This window comes from Herpailurus yagouaroundi, unplaced genomic scaffold (genome assembly GCF_014898765.1).
Source record: "Herpailurus yagouaroundi ecotype Mexico unplaced genomic scaffold, PumYag 29, whole genome shotgun sequence".
Taxonomy (NCBI): Eukaryota; Metazoa; Chordata; class Mammalia; order Carnivora; family Felidae; genus Herpailurus; species Herpailurus yagouaroundi.
In genome coordinates this window covers 122089833-122103360 of record NW_024412377.1, presented here as the reverse complement: position 1 = coordinate 122103360, position 13528 = coordinate 122089833, and the positions used below count along the sequence as shown (strand labels likewise).

The following is a 13528-nucleotide window of genomic DNA, read 5'->3' as shown; positions in this document are numbered from 1 at the left end:
AAAGTAATAATAGAAAGATATTCTAAAATAGTGATTTTTTTTCCCCAAACTTTGAATTCTAGGGACCTGTTTGAGCAACCTTGTGATTGGTTCCTACCAGAAACAATAGTTTTAAATCTATTTTTCCTTTGTGTTCCTTTGCAAAGAATTCTGCTGAATTTTAGAGTTTGGAAACAATTGTACAAAAAAACCTAAAACTGTGTATAAGTACTTCTTAAACAGTCTCGTGCAATTTGGCAGGGCCTCCAGAAGCCAGGGCTATGAAAATTCCTGGAGCAGTGCACTGTGGGATAGGGGAGAGTGATATAGGGAGATGATAAAACGTTGTCACCAAATTTCAGCAGGACTCTTGGCTGGTCATTCTTCCATCCGCAGCAAAGGTGATCACTAGAAGAATATTTCTACTAGAACAGATCTGTTTACCAATTAAGTGTTGAAGCAGCCTTCCCCAGTGACTTCCAGACTGCCAGCAAATAAATTTTAAAAATGCAAACTTGGGGTGGGGGAAACACAGTGAGACCATAGCTCCTCTCCTACTGAGCTTTGTCACAGTTGGAATAAGGCAGGGTGTAGATGAGCGTGTGTGTATGTGTGTGTGTGCATGTGTGCGTGCGTGCATGTGTGTGTGTGTATTCAGTGTGCTTAAAAGAAATTCATGGGTATGTTGTATGTTATATTGTAGCAGGGATCCAGTTGTTCCCTAAATCTGGAGCCAGGAGCTAAGGAGAACCTTTTCTTTATGTGGATTCAGCAGAAGGCTGTTTGTTTTCTTTTTGATATCTGCATTTCAAGCACTATGATAAAAGATCAGCCCAGAAACCAAGCAGCTTGTTAAGGTGTTTGCTGGTTTTGCTAACCATAAAAAAGGGTGTTCCCCAGTTCCCCATCAGCTGGGAGAAATCCTTCCCCACCCTCTCCTGACCAATGTCTTTCCCTCCCCGTAAGCAAGTGAATTTTAAATACCGCTCTAAAGTTGTTGGCTGGTGACCTGGAAAATTCCTTTTGCTTTGTTATCGTGTTAATGGCCCATCAGTTTAAACCTCCTATCCCCAGAAACAGTTTTTTCTCCTAACTAGACTAGACTGAGGAGGTAACGGAGGTTAAAAGAAAAAATGAAAGAAAGGATTCCTGTTTCTAAGGGCTTTGGGAAGATTCAAAAATGGCCAGGCCTGAATGAATGGAAGGAAGGAATTTCATTTGTCTTGATTTGTCTGCATAGCACCTAGCAAATGTAAAGGCAAGTGTAAATTAAATTAGGGTCTCTACTGGATGACTTTAGAGGAAGGTGATAACTGTTGAATGTAATATTAGCTCTACTGTGTAGGATTTTGGTGGGCACAGGTCTTCTGGAAGACCACTAATTCAGACTTATGTTAGAGATGTGTAAGCTAGTAAGTATGTAAATGTCAATCACCTTCCTTATTTTCATCTGAAAGGTACATTTAAGGGGCACCCAGGTGGCTTAGTCAGTTAAGTTCCTCTTGACTTTGGCTCAGGTCATGATCCCACGGTTAATGAGTTCGAGCCCCACATCGGACTCTGCACTGACAGTGTGGAGCCTACTTGGGATTCTCTTTTGCATCTCCCCTACTCATGCTCACACGCATGCTCAAAATAAATAAATAAACTAAAAAAAAAGGTACAGTTAATAATTGTTGGGGAATCTTATAATTGTTAGTTATAATTGTTAGTTACTATTTTTTATTATTTTTTTAATGTTTATTTTTGAGAGAGAGACACACACACACAGAGTGCAAGCAGGGGAGGGGCAGAGAGAGAAAAAAGGAGACACAGAATCCAAAGCCGGCTCCAGGCTCTGAGTTGTTAGTGTAGAGCCCAACACAGGGCTCGGAGTCATGGACCACGAGATCATGACCTGAGAAATTGGATGCTTAACCGACTGAGCCACTCAGGAACCCCAAACCAATGGTTACTATTAACTGCATGTACCCAGTACAGGGCTCAGGACTTTTCCTGCATTGTCTCATTTAATTCTCACTGGACAGTTCCGTGAGGTAAGTACTATTACCATCCCCATTTTAGAAGAGAGGAAATGGAAGCTTAGGGAAGTGGTACAGAATCCCACTTGGGTTCTCTGTCTTCTTAGCTCATGCTCTTAACCACAACATTATGCTGTTTATAAACTACGAAGATCTAAGAAATCATAAAAAGGAAGCAGAGTGTGGCTAAATTATTCTTCCCTAGAGCATGACAGTTCACCTCGTGCTGTTCCTGCAGACCGCAAAGTTACCAAGGTATCAGGTCCTCATTGGAGGGGACAGTCCTGCATGTAATGTTCTATGCAGACCCTTGCTCCTAGCCTTTTGGATTTCTGGGTTGAGGTTTGGACCACAAAGAACTATTGTCTATCTTCAGGTCTTGGTCTGTCAGGTTCCATTTCTCACCTTCCAAAACAACACATAGATGCATAAGGAAGTCAGAGCCTTTGAACTTCAGTGCCACTCCCTTCACCTACCTCTATGGGATAGGTAGCACCTTTGGCAGTTTTCCCCTCCGAAGTGAGCTTTGTCACCTCTTCTATCAGCTGGGGCTTCTAGCTCTCAAATCCATCCTCTATCACCCAAAACTTCCATGGGGCATTCCCTGACTGAAGAGGAAGCAGCTGACCAGGTAAGAGACTGCCACTGTAATGGCATGCTGAGGACAAAGTGGCTGTGGGCAGCAGTGGAACTGTTAACACCAGCTGGAAAAACCGGCAGAGATGACATTGGCTGGGGGCCTATCTTGGATAGAATTCCCAGAGCCCAAAGTAGGCTTTTCTGCTCCCCTTTTTCATATTTATTTTTATTTTTTATGAATAGAAGTCCCTTTATCTAAAAAAATTAATACACATGTGCTGTCAACAACTTAAATAATATGGTGATTAATAGAGAAAGTAAAAGTATGCCATTAATGCAACACACTGCCCCACTGTTACCTCCACCCATATGCATCTGCCCAGTCATCACTAGAACAGTTGGGAATCTGTCCTTCCAGATGGTTCTGCTAGTTTCCGGGGTGTGTGTGTGTGTGTGTGTGTGTGTGTGTGTGTGGTGTTTACAGAAATATCAATGAGAAGATCTTGTTCTGTACCTTGTGTATCACGAACATCTTTGGAATCTATCTGTACAGCTCTCCCCTTTTTAATAGCAGCACACTATTTCACTGTAAGATGGACCAGCAGCTTCCCTTTTTTCTAATCTCTGCTTTAACAGATCTTTCACTTCCTTGGGAACCTGTCTCAGTGCCCTTCTCTGGGTCCTGCCTCAGGGAACTGCACAAATGGGAAGGCGGTCAAAAGGTGGGAAGGGCACTGGTGGGCCCCATATGGGAGGGGGTGGGGGCGGGTGAGTATATTCTGTCCTGGCTATACTGGGGTGCACAGAAAGTTTTCTCCTCATCCTGCCAAATGGTTCCTCCGTCTGCCTGAGGCAAAACCGCACATTTTATGGGAATCATCTTTGAAAATGACCAAGAAGATCAATGCAGAGAAACATAAAAGGCTGTTTTCTTAGAGTTACCCTCCATTTTGGGACCTGCACTCTGGGCATGCACATCATTGTGCTGTCAGAATGACCAGAGGCCCTTCAGGCCAGTCCCTTGCCTCCATTCAAGGCAGGTTTGCAGCCCCAGTTCAGAGTACCCCAGGCTTTTTTTCTCTGTAGCTACTCCGTGTGATTAACAACTCCGTGAGGTAGAAATTTGCTTCTTGTTACTGGAAAGACACTCCAGCTTAGAGGACTCAGGCTCTTGGCCAGATTTCTTCTCTGTACCTCCAATTCCTCATGTGTAAAATGGAGGTAATAACAGTACCCATCTAATTTGGTAGGGTTTTTCTCTGTAACTTAAATATGTGCATGGCATATTTGGTGTATTATAAGAGAGATGGCAAACACTCAGTGTTGTGAATGATTATAGGTTACTGGCTCTTCACCCTGGCTGCACACAGAACTCAGCCAGGGAACCCTCAAACAAATGCCAGTGCACAGGCTTCATTATCAGAGATTCTGATTCCCTGGGACCTAGGTGGGATCAGGGGGATCATTGTTTTTGAAAACCACCCTGGAGAATTCTAATTTGCACTTAGCGTTGAGAGCTACTGAATTTAGTTCAGTGTTCTGTTTCTAGGTGAAGAAACTGTGAGGCCTGGAGCAGGGAAGGGACTTGCTGGGGTTATACAGCCAGACTGGAAGGACCCAGGTCGCTCACGTCCTGGATGTCAATTCCCAGGGCTTGTCTTGGGGGCGGGGGGAGGGAAATCCTCCCTGGGATGCCCTTCAGGTGGTCTTGGGGATGAGCAGGGATGCTGTCCCTGCTTCTAGTCTCTCTCTGCATAATGTTGCTGGACGTTTCAATTCATTCTTTGGTCACCAACTCAAGGAGTTTTCCTTTAGGAAGCCGTGGTTCTAGAATCTAGAATATGACCCTCTTTGATTACAGCACATACAGCATGTGAAATAATCCCATCCATCCACTCATTCATTTTGAGAATCTAAGCCCCCTGGGGGCAGGGATGTTGTCTGTCTTGTTCCTGTTGTACCGGGCCTAGAATGGTGACCAGCGCTTAATTAAAAACAACAACAACAACAACAAACATTAAATGACTGAATGAAGGAAATCCCAGGAGGGTAGTTCAGTATTTTATTATTTTTCTGGCCCTAGCCATCTGATTCTCATTACTCCTACAGCCAGGGAAGCCTCTCTCTGCCTTGGCGTTTTATAAACCTCGTGTGCGTACGTCGACATTTTAACCATAAATCCAGAGTTTGGGGGCTGGAAAATTCGAGGCGAGGGGATTGGGGGAGGGGGTAAAAACCACCCGGAGGTCCGAAGCCGGGCCCTGGAATTGGCGCGGGAGGGCGGGAGGGAAACCGTCGGGCGGGAGCGCCTCCGCCCCCCGCCTGCCCCCTCCGCGGGAGATGGCCCCGGGCCGCTGCATCCATCAGAGGGGTGCGCCGCCGCCGTCTCCTCCCGTCCGCGGGAATGGAAGGCCGCGGGGGAGGGGACGCGATCCGGGTCGCGGCCCGGGGCCGGCTCCGGCAGCAGCTCCTTCATTCCGGCCGCGCGCACCCCCGGAGGTGGCGCCTTGGGGAGGCTGTATTTTTTTTTTTTTTTTTTTTTGGGGCCCGGGGGGGGGGGGGGGGGGGCGGGCCCCCGGGAACCCTGTGTGTGTGTCCCTTTAAGAGCCGGAGCGCTGCCCCCGCCTTGCAGGCGCCCGGAGCCTCACAAAAGAACAGGATGTTGTTGATTTGTCACCAAACCACAGAGAGGAAATGATTGTAAATTTCCTTTAAACATCCCCACCGCGATCCGGCCGCCCCCGCTTCCTCCTCCGCCGCCCCCGCCCGGCCGGGCGCAGCGGGGCCTCGGCGCTCCCGCGGGGCGCCCGCTCCCTGGCCTTCCCGGTCAGGCCACAGGCCCCGGGCCGGCTCCGGGGCGCCTGCTGGAGCGGCCCCCCCCCCCCCCCCCCCCCCCCCCCCGCGTTCCAGCTGATTTTTTCTGATTTTTTTTTTTTTTTTTTTAACACAACAGCTGTTGGAAGCGCCTTAGGGGACGCCCACCGTGTTTAGCCTTACTACTGACCTGCTGAGGCAGGAATCATTAGCTCCGGTGCTTGGGTGGAAACTGAGGCCCAGGGAAGTTCCCTGAGTAGCAGAAAGTCACCAGCTCCTGAAACCTCTTCAGGGCTCTTGGAACACCAAACATAGATTTGTTTCACCCCCGAGCTTATTTTGTAAGCGGTGCGCCATACAGCCGTGGGAACATTCTAGAAATTCCTACTTATCAAAAGTGGCAGTGTCTCAAAGCAAAAGTGACCTGAAACGAGGTTTTTTATGAGGAGCATCCCCCACCATGTTCAACTGGGCACCCTTCTTCAAGGAGCTGTTTGGGTGTCCGTTCCATCTGTGCCTTTGTGCATCCTTATGCCTCCTCACATCCTTTCCCATTGTTTGCAATGATTTTTTGAAACCCTCTGGTGGAGTTCATGTTTGCTTTCAACCTGCAGTCCGTGGTCGAGTGGTCAAGTCTGTCTGTGGTGCAGAGAAAGGCTCCGTTTGCTGTACAGAGTGTTCTTTTGGAGCAATTAATGCTTATGATTCCGGCATTGGCTGCAATGGAGTTCTTGGCTTGAATATTCAAAGCAGCAGATAATGCCCCAGGCGCTGTGCATTCTCTCCTTTCTTCCTCACATAGCCCCCTTAGACATTGCTGGGGGGTTTCATACACGTGAGGAAACAGGTTCAGGGAGGTTGAGGAGTTGGACCAGCTCACACAGTGTTTCCTTATTCTAACTACTGGTGGTGTCCTTCCTTGGCCCTTTAAAATTGATTATTTGGTTAAGAGAACAGATAGTGAAGGAAGCACAGGGTATTTTTGTTGGGTCCTTTCTCACCTTAACCCTTGGGGAACTCTAGGCCATATCTCACTTTCTGCAAAAAAGCATTTGAGTGATTCATACTGTCGGGCTGCAGTCTTCCCTTTGGGGCCTGATGAGGTCTTGAGTGGCTTGGAGGAAGAGGGGGACTGGTGTAGGGTCTGAGTTCTTTCCATTCTACTTGAATGGAAAGCAAAAAACATTATCTGGTACTGGATTCCTAAGGCTGTAGAGTCCCTCATTTCCAAGACCCCCAATTCTAAACTCTAAGGGGGTGGTGAGGCGGACAGGGGTTGGGGGAAGGGAGGGTTGTGTTTGACTGCAGATATCATGGTATCCTATGAGAACACTTAATGTTTTATCATGTCCCTGCCATGGACCATGCCCCGGGGCCGTGTGCTTTCTCATTTGATGCTAAGAAGGTCCTAACGGATGAAAAGTAGATACCGAGAGAGGTTGTACGTCTAGGAATGGTATAGCTGGGGTTTGCAGCGGTCTGTACAGGGTCCCTTGTGTCTGTGCAAGAGGAAGTTACCCAGGCTCGCCAGAAATGGGACTGCAGTGCTTGTCTTCAGTCAGTGCAGAAAGCCATGAGGGTCCTGGATGCTGGTGGATTTTGGAGAGAGAAATGCAGTGGCGTTTGGCTCCTTTGTGCTGCAGCTGTCTGCACTTCTTCAACTCTGAGCACATTTGTCGATGGATTTCCAGAGCCACTGCAGCATCTCCACCTGTCCTTTTTGCTTTTATAGATTGCCAGTCACTGGGGCATCCGGGTCCTGAGCATTGGGGGGGAGAGCCATCTGCTTAATTATTTCCATTCCCCAGACAAGGAACACAGGACACCAACATGCTGAGCTCTTGGTCTGGGCAGGCTGGCTTGAAGCAGAACGAGACAGCAGGAGTTAGGGCCCTCAGCCGCTACCACTGCTCAATTCTAGGGAAGCAGGAACCAGAGGGTAGGTCATCTGATGTCTCTTGGCCTCGGTTTCCTAGCCTGTGTAGAACTTTGGCCAGCGTGGTCTCTGATGGCTCTTTCAGGCCTCATCATCCAAAGAATAGCTTCTATTTACTCATTCAGTTAATATTTATTAAACATCTACTGTATGCCAGGCATCCCTGCTGAAGGTGCTGGAGATACAGCAGACTACAAAACAAAAGCTCTGCCTTCTTGGGATTTACCTTTTAGGTGGAGACAAAAAAAAATTAAACACACAGATATATAAAATGTCAGATAGTTCTTAGTGCTATGGAAGATAAAGAACATAAGAGGGGGATGTAGTGTGTGTGTATGGAAGGAGGAGCTACTGTTTTATTTAGGGTCTTAAGGGAAGGCTCACTGATAAGGTGGCACTTGAGAAGGAAGAAAAAAGTGAGCCATACTGCCTTCTGAAGTTTGCTTTAGGTAGTTGGGATGGCAAAGATAAGAACCAGGAGATGGGAGTATGCTGCATAGCACTTACAGTGTGTCAGACGCTGTGCTAAATGCATTATGTTATTTAATCCTGTTATCACTGTATTTTATTTGAAGAAGCTGAGACTCAGAGAGGTTCAGCGATTTGCCCAAGGCCACACAGCTAGTGGGTAGTGGAGCTGAAATTCAACTGCTCGTCTTAACCATCATGCTGCTTCCCACTCAGGGACTCTTTTGGAACTAGTGTTTAATTCATGACCTAGTTCTTTTGATTTCTTGGGGATTAAGTGACAACTGTGGCAGTGACTCCTGGTCCCTGAGTTGCCTGTGTTGGGGAAAGAGCGCAGGGCCTGAAGTTCCTTTTTGTGAGTGGAAAAAGGTAATATGTTTGATGCTGGAAAACCTCATGTTGTGTTTATGGCAAAAGGGTGAAAAAACACCTTCAGATTAGTGTAAACAAGAGAAATGGGAGAATGGGGTAGCCTGAATCCCTCCACCCCCCTCCTTCGCTTTAATTTCCCCATGTTGGGCTCAACACAGCATGTTGTATTATACAGCGATAATTAAAACACTTGGATTAGTGAGCTGAGATTTATAGGGCAAACAGGAGCCAGAGGAGAAACGACAGTCATGTCTTTTATTTGCAGGCAGATATCCAAATTGCCACTTGCTTCCTTTTTCTTCCTGACACTATCACCTACTCTGCTTAATTAGATTCTTTTTTTTCTGTATCATTTCCAACACCCGCTCAGCCTGCTGTTCAGCAGCGAGTTTAGGGAGCTGCATACTGAACCCTTTCCCACAGCTCAGGGAAGATGAGTCAGGAGCATGGCAAATAAAAGCCAAGGAGGGTGCCTTGGCATCAGGCTTTGGAGCCCACCTGTCTGTCAGCATCGTAAAGCAGCCCGGGAGGGTGGAACCCAGGGCTGCAGAGAGGAAGCATCGCGTATGAAACACCCTCTATCTTGTGGGGAGCAGAGAGTGGATTCCCCAAACAGCAGACCACCCCCAAGACAAAAAATTCCGTTTCAAAACAAATAGTTAAATCATGTTCCCAAATTTTTATTGAATATTTTACTATTTTCAAAGTATCATCATAGACTCTGTGGGGGGAGAGGGGTAGAGGGTACTGAGATGAAGAAACTGCTGTCCAAATTTATCATCTAGCAGAAAGAAGAGTTGAAAATAACCGATGAGAATTTGGTCAAATTCATATGTTTGATAAGTACTTCTTGAATATCTAGTACATGTCAGGCATTGTTCTAGGCACTTAGGGGACACAGTAGTGGCTAAACACTGGAAAATCCCTGTCCACGTGAATTTACCAGCTCTTGGGCTGGGGAATGGGGCAACAGTGAATTCATCACTAAAGAGCCTAAAAACTATGGAGTGGGACGCCTGGGTGGTTCCGGTGGGTGCACGTCCGATTTCGGCTTAGGTCGTGATCTCGAGTTCGTGGGTTCTGGCCCCATGTCAGGCTCTCTGCTGTCCGCACAGAGCCGGCTTTGGATCCTCTGACTCCCCCTCTTTTTGCCGCCTGCTTGCGCGCTCTCTCTCAAAAATAAATAAACATTAAAAAATATATATATATATGGAGAAAAATTAAGTGGAAAAGGTGGCTAAGAGAGTCCTGGGGCTGGTCATTTTAAAAACAAAAAGGGTGAAGGCAGCACGCCCTGGTGCAGACTGACAGATCTGATAGGGAATCTGGGCTTCCGCACCTGCTAGCTGTGTGACCTTCACATTTCTGTAATCAATTGGTCTGAACTTTATTTTTCTCACCTGTACAATAGTAGGGCTGGTCATAGACACTCATAAAAGGATTAAATGAGGCAATATATATATATATGGCAAAAACATATATATATATATATATATATATATATGAAATATTAGGAGCACCTGGTGGCTCAGTCAGTTGAGCGTCTGGTTTTGGCTCAGGTCATGATATTGCAGTTCGTGAGTTTGAGCCCTGAGTTGGGCTATGTGCTGACAGCTCAGACCCTGGAACCTGGAACCTGCGTTGGATTCTTTTTTTTTTTTTTTCAACATTTATTTATTTTTTGGGACAGAGAGAGACAGAGCATGAACGGGGGAGGGGCAGAGAGAGAGGGAGACACAGAATCGGAAACAGGCTCCAGGCTCCGAGCCATCAGCCCAGAGCCTGACGCGGGGCTCGAACTCACGGACCGCGAGATCGTGACCTGGCTGAAGTCGGACGCTTAACCGACTGTGCCACCCAGGCGCCCCTCTGCGATGGATTCTATGTGTCCTTCTCTCTCTTCCTCTCCTCCGCTCATACTCTGTCTGTCTCTGTCTGTCAAAGATAATAAATAAATATTAAAAAAAGAAATACATAACAAATAATATAAAAATATATTAAATACATATATATAATCCATACCTAATTAGGGCTCCGTGAATGCTTGCCGTTTTCAGCGTTATATGCTTATAAGAAGGTCATGCGGAGCTGAAGGCACAGTGAGTAGTTACAGTTGGAAAGAAAAGGGTCGTTAACCACGTCCCCCTTCCCTCACAGTTTGCGCATCCACCCAGAAGGCAGGAGTGTGGGTGCGCTCCTGCGGCAGGCAGCATCAGGACTGCAGAGGGTTTAGGTCTGGGTTTGGTACGCAGGCTGTATAGGCGGGAGCTGGAGGATTGTCGAGTTCTGCATTCACTCTTAAAAATTATTTTCCACATGCTTGGTGTTCACCCTGATACTCCACAACCAGCGTGGCAGGGGGGTTGGGGCTGCCCACTTGACAAACGGGAAAACAGGCACAGGATGTGAGTGCCTGGCCAAGGTCACCTCCAGTCTCCAGAGGAGATCTCCTGCCGGCCTCAAGATGAGTCATCCTGGAGTGTTGTTCCCGGGGTGAAATCACAAAGGAAGGAAGGCTTGGATTTATTGCAGGCAGCCCGGGAAGTTTCCTGTTCTTGAGAAATCTCAGAAACAGTAACTCCTCCACCTGCAGGGCTTTGTTCTTCCTAAATCAGCCTACTCCGGAGCCCCCAAACCTCCAGAAGATACAGGGTCTGATACGGGGCTAGGGCGAGGGCAAGGGTAGAAAGCCTTTGACATAAACAGAAGAGGAAGAAAGAAGAAGCCATGTAGGGGTGGAGAGCTTGGGCCCTGGGGTCAGACACATCTGGGTTTGGTGGTTCTGCCACTTACCAGCTTGGGCAAATCACCTAGCCCTCTTCGAGCCTTAGTTTCCTCATTTGTAAAATGGAATAGTAACAGCCTATAACTTACAGGTTATTGGGAAAGTGAAATAAGGTCATGTGTGCCAAGAGTTTAGCCCAGTGCCTGGCAGTAGGAGGAAAAGGGGGCAGCTGGGTAAGGGAGAAGGGGTGAGAGGGCCCTTGGGTTGTGCATCCCTCCAATGCCAGAGCAGTTAGATGAGGTCTTGGTGAAGTTCTTTCTACCCAAGGCTTCTGGAGTCACTCCCACGGGAGGTGCGTCTTGACCCCCCTAGGAGTTTATGCTGGGCCCAGCAGAGCAGGACCAGTCAAGTCTCCACTGTCTTCCTGCTGTTGCTCACCGCATCGTGGTTCACTGGGCATGGCGGGCCTGGGGCGGGGAGGGCCCCCTCGGTTCGCTTGCTCCCCCTCCCTTTAACCTTTGCTTCTCTGGCTCAGACCCATTATTCGTCCTGTTGCTGTTGACTCTATATAATGAAAATAATTGAGCCTGTCTCCACCGATGACTGTCTAGGAACAAATCAAGCCTGGCCCAGTCATCTGCCTCTGATTGAACACACCCCACCTGCTGCAAACGGTGCTGCTGGAGCCTGGGTTTAACCCGGGCTGCACTGCTAGGTGCACTTTGCAGCGTGGCTGATGCCCTACTGGACAGCCTCATGCTTTGCTGAAGGGTGTCTAAAGGTTCTGGGACCAAGGCGCAGAAGCTCAGAGGACACCTCTAAGCGTTATCCAAAGCCCTAATTGTGTTCTCCAGTTAAGCATCTGCTTTTCATCCACCAGCCCAACTTCCTTGCCGCTCCCTGTCCCATTGGATGTAGATTTCTCGAAAAGAGATAACTGAGGGAGCTAAAGAGTTGCCTGGGCTTGGGGTGGGGAAGCTACTGAGGCTTCTCAGATTTTTCTGATTTTTATGTAAAAGTTCCAAGAGCAGATCTCAGAGGAACAGCACTGCCCAGCAAGAGTGGGCAGGGTTGTTGATTAGAGGGATCTTATTTAATTGTATTAGTCTAGTCCAAAGTCACATTTATATCTGTATATTTTGCTAAGATAATATCACAATCTTAGGTGAAAACAACCCCACCACCCTGTCTTCTTATCTCTAAAAGGACCCTGCCCTTTTGCCTGGGATCCACTCTCCTCTTTACCCTTGCACATAATGTGAACTGGCTCTCCCGGGGCCAGGACTGTGCTAAATGTTTACATATTTTCCACTTCCACCAAATGCTTGCAATAATTCAAGAAGGAACGAATTATTATTCCCGTTACTTTAACGAAGAAAGTGAGGCTCTGAGGTCTGGTCATCATAGTTAGCAGAACAAGGATTCAAACCCAGGTTTGATTCTATCCAAAGTCTGCAAATTTAGTGATAGATATGAGTGTTTTCCACTCACCATGATACTATAAACATTTCCCCATGTTCCTTTATAGTCTTCCTAATTCTTGTTTAAAATAGGAACCTCAGGTATTGGGCTACGTGACATAAGCCAGTCAGAAAAAGGCAGATGTCATATGTTTTCACTCGTATGTGGAATTTGAGAAACTTAGAAGACCATAGTGGAAGGGAAGGAAAAATAAGTTACAGAGAGGGAGGCAAACCATAAGAGACTTTTAAATCCAGAGAACAAATAGAAGGTTGATGAGGGTGGAGGGACTGGTGAAAATGGGTGATGGGCATTGAGGAGGGCACTTGTTGGGATGGGCACTGGGTGTTGTATGTGAGCGATGAATCACGGGAATCTACTCCCGAAGCCAAGACTGCACTGTCTGTTACCTTAAGTGACAATAAATTATTTTTAAAAATAAAATAAAATAAAATAAAATAAAATAAAATAAAATAAGTAAGATAAGAACTTCAGATTCCCCGAACCATTACTGTGTGACCATCTTCTCCTTTTGGATATTTGCAGACAAGGGCACTGGCTAAGGGCTGCTGAGCAGCGGTGGTAGCAAAGGGCACGGTATGGAGGGTGGAGGGCTGGGGTCTTGGAACCTGGCACACATTACCGCTGAGAGGAGCACACGGACCTGCTCCCACGTCCGCTCGCTTTGACCCCGGGCACTGGGGCAGGCAGCCCCTGCACGCTCGCTCTCTATTTCACCTGTGTGAGTTGGGGTGGGGACTGGGTCAGGGCAGCAGCCGGTCTCTGCTTGGGTGAGGGTGGTAGGGAGGGTGCAGTCCCCTTGAGGTAGACAGAAGTGGAGTTTCTATCCCCATCTTACAGAAAAGAAACCTGCGTCTCATGGATGTCAAGAGACTTGCCAAAGCACAGCTCTGACGTGGCAAGGTGAAGAACAAGGTGTTGGCATCCTGACTCCTGTGCCATTCTCCTCTGTCATCCTGATGTTTGTCTCTGCTCTTCTGGGTATCTCCTCCAGACCACTTCTCTTCCTCGTACATGGGGATGCTCCTCAAGTAAAACTGCGTCTGTAAATCCACACCAGATACTGGTGGTACAGCAAGGCTAGCCCCGTGGAGAAAACAATTTGTTTTTCTTTTTTTTTTTTTTAAGTTTATTTATTTATTTTGAGAGAGA

At 47.3% G+C, this 13528-nt stretch overlaps 1 long non-coding RNA gene across 1 annotated transcript in view; it reads left to right on the top strand.

Moving 5' to 3' along the window:
• LOC121016436 (uncharacterized) overlaps positions 1-13528 on the top strand; it is a 127376-nt gene that overhangs the window by 21723 nt on the left and 92125 nt on the right. The window lies entirely within an intron of this gene.